This window comes from Astyanax mexicanus, chromosome 19 (assembly GCF_023375975.1).
Source record: "Astyanax mexicanus isolate ESR-SI-001 chromosome 19, AstMex3_surface, whole genome shotgun sequence".
NCBI classification, from domain to species: Eukaryota; Metazoa; Chordata; class Actinopteri; order Characiformes; family Acestrorhamphidae; genus Astyanax; species Astyanax mexicanus.
The window spans coordinates 11,565,248-11,574,974 of record NC_064426.1 but is presented as its reverse complement, the minus strand read 5'-3'; the positions used below and the strand labels follow the sequence as shown (position 1 = coordinate 11,574,974).

The 9,727-nt window shown below is 41.1% G+C and overlaps 1 long non-coding RNA gene across 1 annotated transcript; it reads right to left on the bottom strand.

Moving 5' to 3' along the window:
• Positions 1-5,022: 5,022 nt before the first annotated feature.
• On the bottom strand, positions 5,023-8,553 carry LOC125784436 (uncharacterized). Its single transcript, XR_007427236.1, has 3 exons — positions 7,807-8,553; positions 6,313-6,691; positions 5,023-5,272 (listed from the first exon to the last, which is right to left on the bottom strand). It is a non-coding gene; the product is annotated as an uncharacterized LOC125784436 (long non-coding RNA).
• Positions 8,554-9,727: the final 1,174 nt, after the last annotated feature.

Here is a 9,727-nt window from a genome sequence, read left to right as displayed (position 1 = left end):
TGAATGTCAGATCTTCTTTAATTGGTCACATGCTGTGTAAACGTAGCTTAAGGCTTTGCGAGGTACCTCCCCACCCAAATGTGCTGAACTAAAACTAGAGCAGTACAAGCAACCTTATGCTGAGCAAAGAGAGAGCCTACTCACACAGAGAACTATGATGAACTATGCTTAGGTGACTGTGGCATCACTTGGTTTAGATCTATGAAATAAGGAAATATCTCTCCTCGGGTTTTATACTGCAGTGTCTTATTTTAAGTTTTGAATCCCCCTTCTTTTTTCTTTTTCTTTTTTTTTTCCTGTGAATGTGGGGGAGACAGTTTTGACCCTTTTATTAGGCGTTCTCCTTTTCAGTACAGTATGGACAGTGCAGCCTGCTGATGTGGTTTATGTTCTGTGGAGAATTGGGTAAGCTGTAAAACGAGAGTGAGTGTCTCAAGCCATCTGGAGTCACTGAGGTCATTTCCTGTCGGGATGATCAGCAGCCCAATACTATTTTGGCAGCACACAAACCCAGCAGTGGAGCTGCAATCCGCTTGTCTACATCTAATCTTGCCAGCAGGCCAGTCAGCAGAGGAAACGTGCACTCAGCATCTGCTGCTGCAACTCTGATTCCACCGCTCATGGAGGGCTGTTTAAAACGAGATATTAAATTCATGTGAAATGCATCAATCAAAGAGCAACTTGCCAAGTTAAATTTACCAGAATTCTGGAGAAATCAAAGGCTATAGTTCAGGATAGCTTTGAGGTTGTATCATATAAAAACTCAAACGATGTGTATGTTCACTGTTGGTTTTAAATAGTAAATACAATTGTGAGATTTAAGCTCTGGGTCCTGTCACCAGTAGTAAAAACTATAGTCCGTTTCACATAGAACACTGTTTTCATATTTCAATCATTTTATTTTGCAGTAATTTAGAATATATATATATATAATCTACTATATACAGCAAATTAAGCATAGCATTAAGACTACATCCCTTTCATAGAGCGTGAAGTAACATTTGTTTATTCCTTTTCCTCTGTTCTTCAGTGGTCAGGACCCTGCAGGACCACCCCAGAGCAGCTACTATTTGGGTGATGGATTATTCTCAGCATTGTAATGATGGCTGGTTGGCAGGGTTGTGGTGTGTTAGTAGTGTGTGTTGTGCTGATATGAATAAATCAGACACAGAATAAATCAGACTCAGCCCACCTACCCATCTGTTTCTGTACAATTTATAACTTATCCTTTACCACGTTCATCAATGAAGAGACCATTAAAGGACCATGAAATGAAATGATTCTATAAAATAAACCAAAAATGTCAAGTTGCAGTGCAGTCTAATTAGCAACCAGAGTTTGTGGGATAAAGACCAAAGGAAGAGTTAGACTCATTTACCATATTTTTCGCATTGTTAGGTGCACCGGATTATAATACACTAACAATAAACGTCTATTTTCATACATATATTTGGATAAGTAAAGCACTTTTGTTTATTTACAGTAAGCTTAGATTTCCACAAAGGCTGGGTGCAGCACAGTGTTGGGAGTAACGGCGTTAAAACTAACGCCGTTACTTTTTTCAGTAACTAGTAATCTAACTAATTACTCTGACTGTAACTATAACGCCGTTACCATTTCCGACACCCCGTTACTGCACGTTACTTTAGCAGCTCTATGAACTTTTTTTTTTTTTTAACTTCGCTTTGCCCTCGTTAACCCCTCCTTCGGTGAACTTGAGCTTCTGGCCGCTGTGCCTGTGGTTTGGCGTGGTGAAGTGAGGCACAATTGTGACTATTTGCGTGCTCTAATCAATTCAGTGATTGCCGTGGATAGCCCAATTTCCGAGTAAAAGGACGTTAAACTCTTTTTAGCTGCTCCAGTTTTTGTGGTGCTGCTGCTTTCTCTTTTAGAGCTCAGATTCTCTGCCCGAACCTGACCTGACCCGAGGACCGACCCGAAATCGGGCTCCTATTTTTATTTCATATAAAGCTCTGGTGTGATAATCACAATGTTGCTAAGTAACCAATTATTATTGTTTACTGAAGCTAACAAAATAGCGAAAACTGAAAGTGAAAAACATTTGTGTTAACTGAATCTAATAAAAACGGTAATTAAAAGGAAAAAACATAACTAACTATCTCGAACTGTATTTTGTGTTTATAAAACTAACTAAAACGAACTGAAATTACTGATAGAATACCCTCATTTTCGTGTTTAATTTATTTATAAGCTCTGTTGTACAGCGGGCGGTGTTGTGCCGAGTGCGCTGCACCTCGTGGTCCGTTAGTTCTTGTGTAAAGCGCTCGCGCTCGCCGCAAAATACAACGGAAAACACTGAGAAACTTCAGAATTATGTATGGGATTACAATATGAGCGCCAGGCAGATGAAAGAGAAACAGGAGATACAGTATGTGAGAACATTTACCTGTGAGTAGCTCACACCAAAACATGCAAATCTCTTTCTTTCTCTTTTTCTCTCTGTCATGCATTGTTATAGTTGTTTAGTAAAAAAGTCTGCTTATTTAGTGCTATACCTACACTGAGTTTCTATTGGACTGTTGAGGTGACGTCAGATGAGTAGGAGGAGGGAGCTGGGGTAAGGGATGGAAAAACCGGGTGTAAGCGTAGGGTGTGCCTCGTGAAAAGGTCTGTTAAGAGAACTCCAATAAAAGGTCAAGTTGTGGACGATACTAACTCACCGTGCCTCATTACATGGTGTCAGAAGCGGCGAATTCTCATGCCTCGGGAGAGAAAAGGACTAACGGGCTGCAATGTCGAAGTTTCACGCACCTGAATCCTTTGATTTCACCCAGCCGGCTTCATGGCCAGTCTGGAGACAGCGTTTCACCCGCTTTCGGATTGCAACGAAGCTTGACCACGAAGACGATGATGTACAAGTTAATTCACTTCTCTATGCAATGGGCAAAGAAGCAGAGCCTATTTTCAGTACATTTACATTTACTGCAGAGGAAGAGGCTAACTATTATGAAGCTGTGGTGAGAAAGTTTGACGACCATTTTGTGCCGCGTCGCAATATAATACACCAGCGCGCATGCTTTCACAAACGCATACAGCGGAGTGGAGAGAGTGTTGAGGCATTTGTTAGGGGTTTGTATGAGATGGCGGAGCACTGCGAGTTTGGGGCAGTCAAAGATGAGCACATACGCGATCGTATAGTGATCGGTGTGTCTGACAGCGATGTGTCTGAAAAGCTCCAGCTAGAACCCGAGCTCACCCTGGAGAAGGCAATACAGGTGGCACGCCAAGCAGAGCTGGTTAAAATGCAAAATGCAGGCATGAGAGCACAGTGCATTGAGAAGCTGTTCCAGGTGTGCCCGTATGCATGAGTCTGGAGCATGCCCTGCATGGGGAAAAAGGTGCCGCAAGTGCAATAAAACTGGTCATTTTGAAGCAGTGTGCAAAACAAAAATTGTTAAAGAGGTCACTGTTACCCAGGAGGTAAACAACAGTCAAGATTCCTGGTTTTTAGGCCACATCTCAGACTGTGCTGATGTCAAAGACGAATGGCAAGTTGAGCTGCAACTAAATGGCACTGCTGTGAATTTCAAAATTGATACTGGAGCAGACATTACTGTTATGTCTGAGGACGAATTTACCAGGTTACCACAACAACCTACGCTAGAGAAAATCAGTGCTAGAGTGTGCAGTCCTGGTGGAGAGCTGAACTGTCTGGGCAAATTTCAGGCTTCCACTCAAAGAAAAGGGCAGACTTTCACCTTTTGGATCTATGTGTTAAAGGGCCCATACACAAACAATCTGCTCAGTCGTAAAGTTGCTTGCAGCATGGGCCTAGTGCAGAGACTGAATGAAATTGAAATAGAAGATGATTTGTTTGGGGATATAGGACTGTTAAACTGTGAACCAATTAAGATTGAGCTAAAACCTGATGCCAAACCCTACAGCCTCACCAGCCCCCGCCGTGTGCCCTTTCCATTGCTACCAAAGGTGGAAGAAGAGTTGGAACGCATGCAAAAGCTGGACATTATTGAAGAAGTTACAGAGGCAACAGATTGGTGCGCACCTATGGTGCCTGTGATGAAGCGGAACGGGAATGTGAGGATATGTGTGGATCTGAAAAGGCTTAATGAAGCCGTGAAAAGAGAGCGATTCATGCTTCCTACATTAGAGGACATAGCACCAAAACTGTCAGGTGCTAAGGTTTTCTCCACACTTGACGCATCGAGTGGGTTCTGGCAAATACCCCTTGAAGCTTCCTGCCGGAAGTTGACCACATTCATTACACCAGTGGGCAGGTTTTGTTTTAAGAGGCTCCCTTTTGGGATAACGTCGGCCCCAGAAATTTTTCAAAGAGAAATGAGCATGCTTCTGAGGGGTCACTCAGGTACAGTGGCAGTGATGGACGACATCTTAATTTATGGGAAAGACAAACAGGAACATGACCAAAATCTCAGGGCTGTTCTTCAAACAATAAAGGCCCACTAAACAAAGAGATGTTGAAACGACGTCTTTTCTAGGTCATTTTTGCACGTCCAATTTTGGTCTCCTGAAGGTGCAGACTGTGACGCCAGACGACGTCTTTTTTCTGACGTCTTCTGCACGTCCAGTATTGACGTCCCCCAGACCTCCGGATAAGGGCTAATTCTAGTTTAAATTAAGTCGTTGTGGACGTCTTTCTACGTGAAATTTACATGTATACGTTTTTATAGACCAACTACTTTGAGGCTCCCTGCATAACTGTAGTGCCATTTCAGACGGTGGCAACTGTTCCATTGTTCCAGCTTCAGCAGTTAACTGGAAACGCATACAAAGCTAAGCCAAACAATTACTGGAACAGGTTCACAACCTTCTGGAACTAGTTATGCACGTTAGTTATACACAATATGCTTTACAAATAAATTAAATTTCAACCCTCTCACTTTTTCCAAAACATGTCAACCTGCAAAGAACCAGTAAAAGCAAGGGATAAATTAATTACCCCCATCTTACCACTGTTGATTTTAAATTGACCCTTTTTGTTTGGGGAAACATTAATATAATAATAAAAATAATGAGTAAATCTCATTTGGGGTTAATGCCTTTATTTTACATCAACATAACATACACCTTAGATTCACACCATAACAATTTCACTAAACATTTACCTTCCCTTAAAACTATTACAGCTTTACATTACACCTTCCCTTAACAATATTATACCTTCCCTTAACACTATTACACCTTTAACATTACACCTTCCCTCAACACTATTACACCTTCCCTCAAAACTATTACACCTTTAACATTACACCTTCCCTTAACAATATTATACCTTCCCTCAACACTATTACACCTTTACATTACACCAGGGGTACCGGCCCACGCGGTTTCATACGGCCCCTCACGGGTTAACAAAATAAACATACATCTGGCCCGCAATTCAATTTAATTATTTATGCTTTATTATGTTCGTTTTCATATTTTATCTTAACTTGTATTTTGGTGTGTGTGTGGTTTTTGTTTTTTTTTTGCTTACGCTGCGTTGCCTGCTTTAGTAGTCTTCAGTAGCCTTCAACAGTCTAACCTTGCAGCCGTGGTGTGTCCACTAAACTCCGTAGTTATAAACATCCTGAGGTTAGCAGCGCTTTAACTGACCTGTTTATAATGTAATCCCAGCAGTGCATCCGTGACGCTGCTCTAAACTGCTGCTGTTAGCTGCTTGGGCTGAAAGATGAACTGTAGAGAGCTGTATTATCCGGTTAGTGGGGTTATTTTATTTCATACACAGAAGAACTTAAAAAATTTCAAAACGCTCCAGACAGGCTCAGCTGAGTCCTGTAGCCCGTGGCTGGGCTGCAGCTCTGACTAAGCAAAGACTGCGGGCTTGTGGTGCTGCAGCTGCAGCTCCGACTAGTGGTTGGATGAGGAACTGCTAAATCTGAGGAAATGCTAAATCTGTCACAGCTCACAATTTTTGATTTTATATTTATTAAGCCTTATTTCAGTATCAAACGTTTTGATCAAAGTTAATATAACTTGTACTTGATGTAATTTCTATTCACTTGAATAGTTTGGTTCTTGATTGATGGAGTTTTTGGATTTCATAACATGACAAATTAAAAGGATTTATGTTAATAGATCAACAAGCAAACATTTTTCCATGCAACTGTAATATTTGATTGAATAAATAGTATATTGAGAGTTATTTAACATTAAGGAGTAATTACATTCATTTTATATTACATCTGGTTACATTTTCTTATATTTATAAGTTACATCTGGCCCTCAGAGGACAGCCAATATGTCAATGTGGCCCTCGGCAAAAATGAGTTTGAGACCCCTGCATTACACCTTCCCTTAACAATATTATACCTTCCCTTAACACTATTACACCTTTAACATTACCCCTTCCCTCAACACTATTACACCTTCCCTCAACACTATTACACCTTCCCTCAACACTATTACACCTTCCCTCAACACTATTACACCTTTAACATTACACCTTCCCTTAACAATATTATACCTTCCCTTAACACTATTACACCTTTACATTACACCTTCCCTTAACACCATTACAACTTTACATTACACCTTTCCATTACACCTTCCCTTAACATCATTATACTTTCATTAAGATTCTAGGTCCTGAGAGACAGCGGTGTGTCCTCCACGTCTTTGTGGTGCATGTTTGAGATGCTCCGAAGTATGAAGTCCTCGGTGGCTGTCCCGTCACATTTCATGACTCCATCTGCACAAGTAGAAAAAGACAAATTAGAAATCTCAGAAAATGTTGAAGATGGCCATTTATTTTTGTCCCACAACAAACTATTTTAAATTGCCTTATTTATGTAATATTCACATAAACTTACTTCTTCACACTATGGCTTAGCTAACGCTAAGCTAACGCTAAGCTAAAGGCGGGAATACACATTTAACACCTGACCAGAATTATCGTGCCGTTTTAATTCTCACACATTATATTAAGCTATTTTAATAATTTTTTTCCCACAACAAACTATTTTAAATTGCCTTATTTATGTAATATTAACATAAACTTACTTCTTCATGCTATGGCTTAGCTAACGCTAAGCTAACGCTAAGCTAAAGGCGGGAATACACATTTAACACCTGACCAGAATTATCGTGCTGTTTTAATTCTCACACATCATATTAAGCTATTTTAATAAATGTTTTCCCACAACAAACTATTTTAAATTGCCTTATTTATGTAATATTCACATAAACTTACTTCTTCATGCTATGGCTTAACTAACGCTAAGCTAACGATAAGCTAACGCTAAGCTAAAGGCGGGAATACACATTTAACACCTGACCAGAATTATCGTGTCGTTTTAATTCTCACACATCATATTAAGCTATTTTAATAAATGTTTTCCCACAACAAACTATTTTAAATTGCCTTATTTATGTAATATTAACATAAACTTAGTTCTTCAGGCTATTCAAAATGCATTTGATATTGCCCCCAGTTGCCTAGGTTAATTGTGGGTGCCACAAACTTATATAACTTAACGCTAGCTTAGCGAATTTAGCCAAAGACGGTTCTTTGATTTAGCTTAGATTGGCTTATCAGCCTAGCTCTGGTTAGTGCATTGACTTAATGACCGGACAATGCTTCTACGTTAAAGCTTCGGTTACAGTAAATATTATTTGCATTACGGTCGTTCTCAAAAGTAATTCCAATTCCATTTTAACTGGCCACTGTTTAGCTATCGTTAGCTAGCTAGCTAGTTAGCTAACTGCCTGGGAAGAGAGGCAACGCCAGCAGGTTCAGATGATTTAAGACCACAGAGCTAAAACAACTAACACTACAAATACATTAACTTATACATATCGTCTTACCTTATAGCTTAGTGGCAGCTGAGTCCGGTCCGGAGCGGAGCTGAGCTGAGCTGAACTGAACGAGCTGAGCTGAGCTGAGCTACTGCAGCAGCCAAAAAATGTTTAGCGTGTTTTGCCTCGGCATATCAGAGTGGAGTTTATGATGACGTGCGGTCTCAGCAAATCAGAGTGGCGTTGACTGGTTGAAATCAACTTAACAATTTTCCACATAAATTGCATTTCCAAATAAAAATAAAAACATACGTAAATAAATACCTACATTCGTTAATTAATTAAATAGATAAAAAATATAATACTCAAATAAATAATTAGAAATAAATGATGCTTAATCATAAATAATCTATATTCATAGTGATTAACAATATTGATAACAACAATTTTGACATACATTTAAAAATAAATATATTCTTAAATAATGTTAATTTCCTGCACCTGTATTAGACGTCCCCATGACGTCCAAAAAAGTGACCTAGTCCGACGTTCAAATGTTTAACTGCATATTGACGTCCAAGTGGGGTCATAGTTAGACGTCCAAATAGCGGACCTAGTTTGCACGTCGTGTAGACGTACAGAATTGGTCTTGGACCGACCGACGCAATATAGACATGATCTTCACGTCCATAAGACGTCTAATGTTTAGTGGGGGAGTCTGGGCTGAAGTTAAATCGAGAAAAATGCCAGTTTGGTAAATCAGACATTCAGTACTTTGGACATGTCATTGGGAAAAAGGGCATCAGACCAGATCCTGGCAAAGTCAAGGCCATAACTGATCTTCCCAGTCCAACAAACATCACTGAACTTTGCCAAGTGCTAGGGATGATCAACTACCTGGGCAGGTTCCTTCCAGGATTGTCTGCAGTCCTGCACCCCATCACTGAACTGCTCAGGAGTGACACAGCTTGGATGTGGGGTGACGCGCAAAAACAAGCATTTAACCATGTTAAGGACATGCTTGTCTCAGCACCTTCGTTGGTGTTCTACGACAGCAGTAAGCCTACTGTGGTGAGTGCAGACGCGAGTAGCTATGGCCTTGGGGCTGCCCTGCTGCAAGAGCAGGAAGGAGAACTGCATCCAGTGGCCTTTTGCTCTCGAACATTGACCCCAACAGAGCAGCGGTACTCTCAGATTGAGAAGGAGTGCCTGGCCGCGGTGTGGGCTTGCGAACGGTTTGCACGGTTTCTACAAGGTATGGGAAGATTTTGCCTCCAGACAGATCACAAGCCGCTTGTCCCCCTAATCAATTCATATGATCTTGACAAAGCACCACTTCGATGCCAGCGCCTGTTAATGCGTTTGATGAGATTCAGTGTAACGGCAGTCCATGTTCCAGGAAAGCAGCTTGTAGTAGCAGACACACTGTAAAGAAACCCACTCACAGAAAGTAATACGTCTGACACGGAAGAGGATGTGAAAGCATATGTACAAGCCATCGTGTCTACCAAGCCAGTGACGGGAGACAGACTTGATGCACTTCGTGCTGCCACCCAGAAGGATACTGATCTAACTTTAGTGCGCAAGTATATCCTGGAAGGATGGCCCAGGACGACATATCGTCTGTCACCCACAGTGCGTGAGTTTCATGCTGCACGGGCTCACCTGACAGTTGTGGATGGACTTTTGCTGTATGGTGATAGAATTATTGTCCCAGCATCACAGAGGACAGAGGTGCTACACAAGATCCATGAAGGTCATCAGGGCCTCACAAAGTGCAGAGCACGAGCCAACATGTCAGTGTGGTGGCCAGGAATAGGACGTGGAATCACCAGGACAGTTGAAAAATGCAAATTCTGCCAACAAAATAGACCTACACAAAGAAGAGAGCCATTGATCACTACTCTACTGCCAGAAGGCCCTTGGCAGAAAATAGCAGCAGACATATGTGAACAGGATGGGAAAAAGTTCCTGGTTGTCGTAGACTACT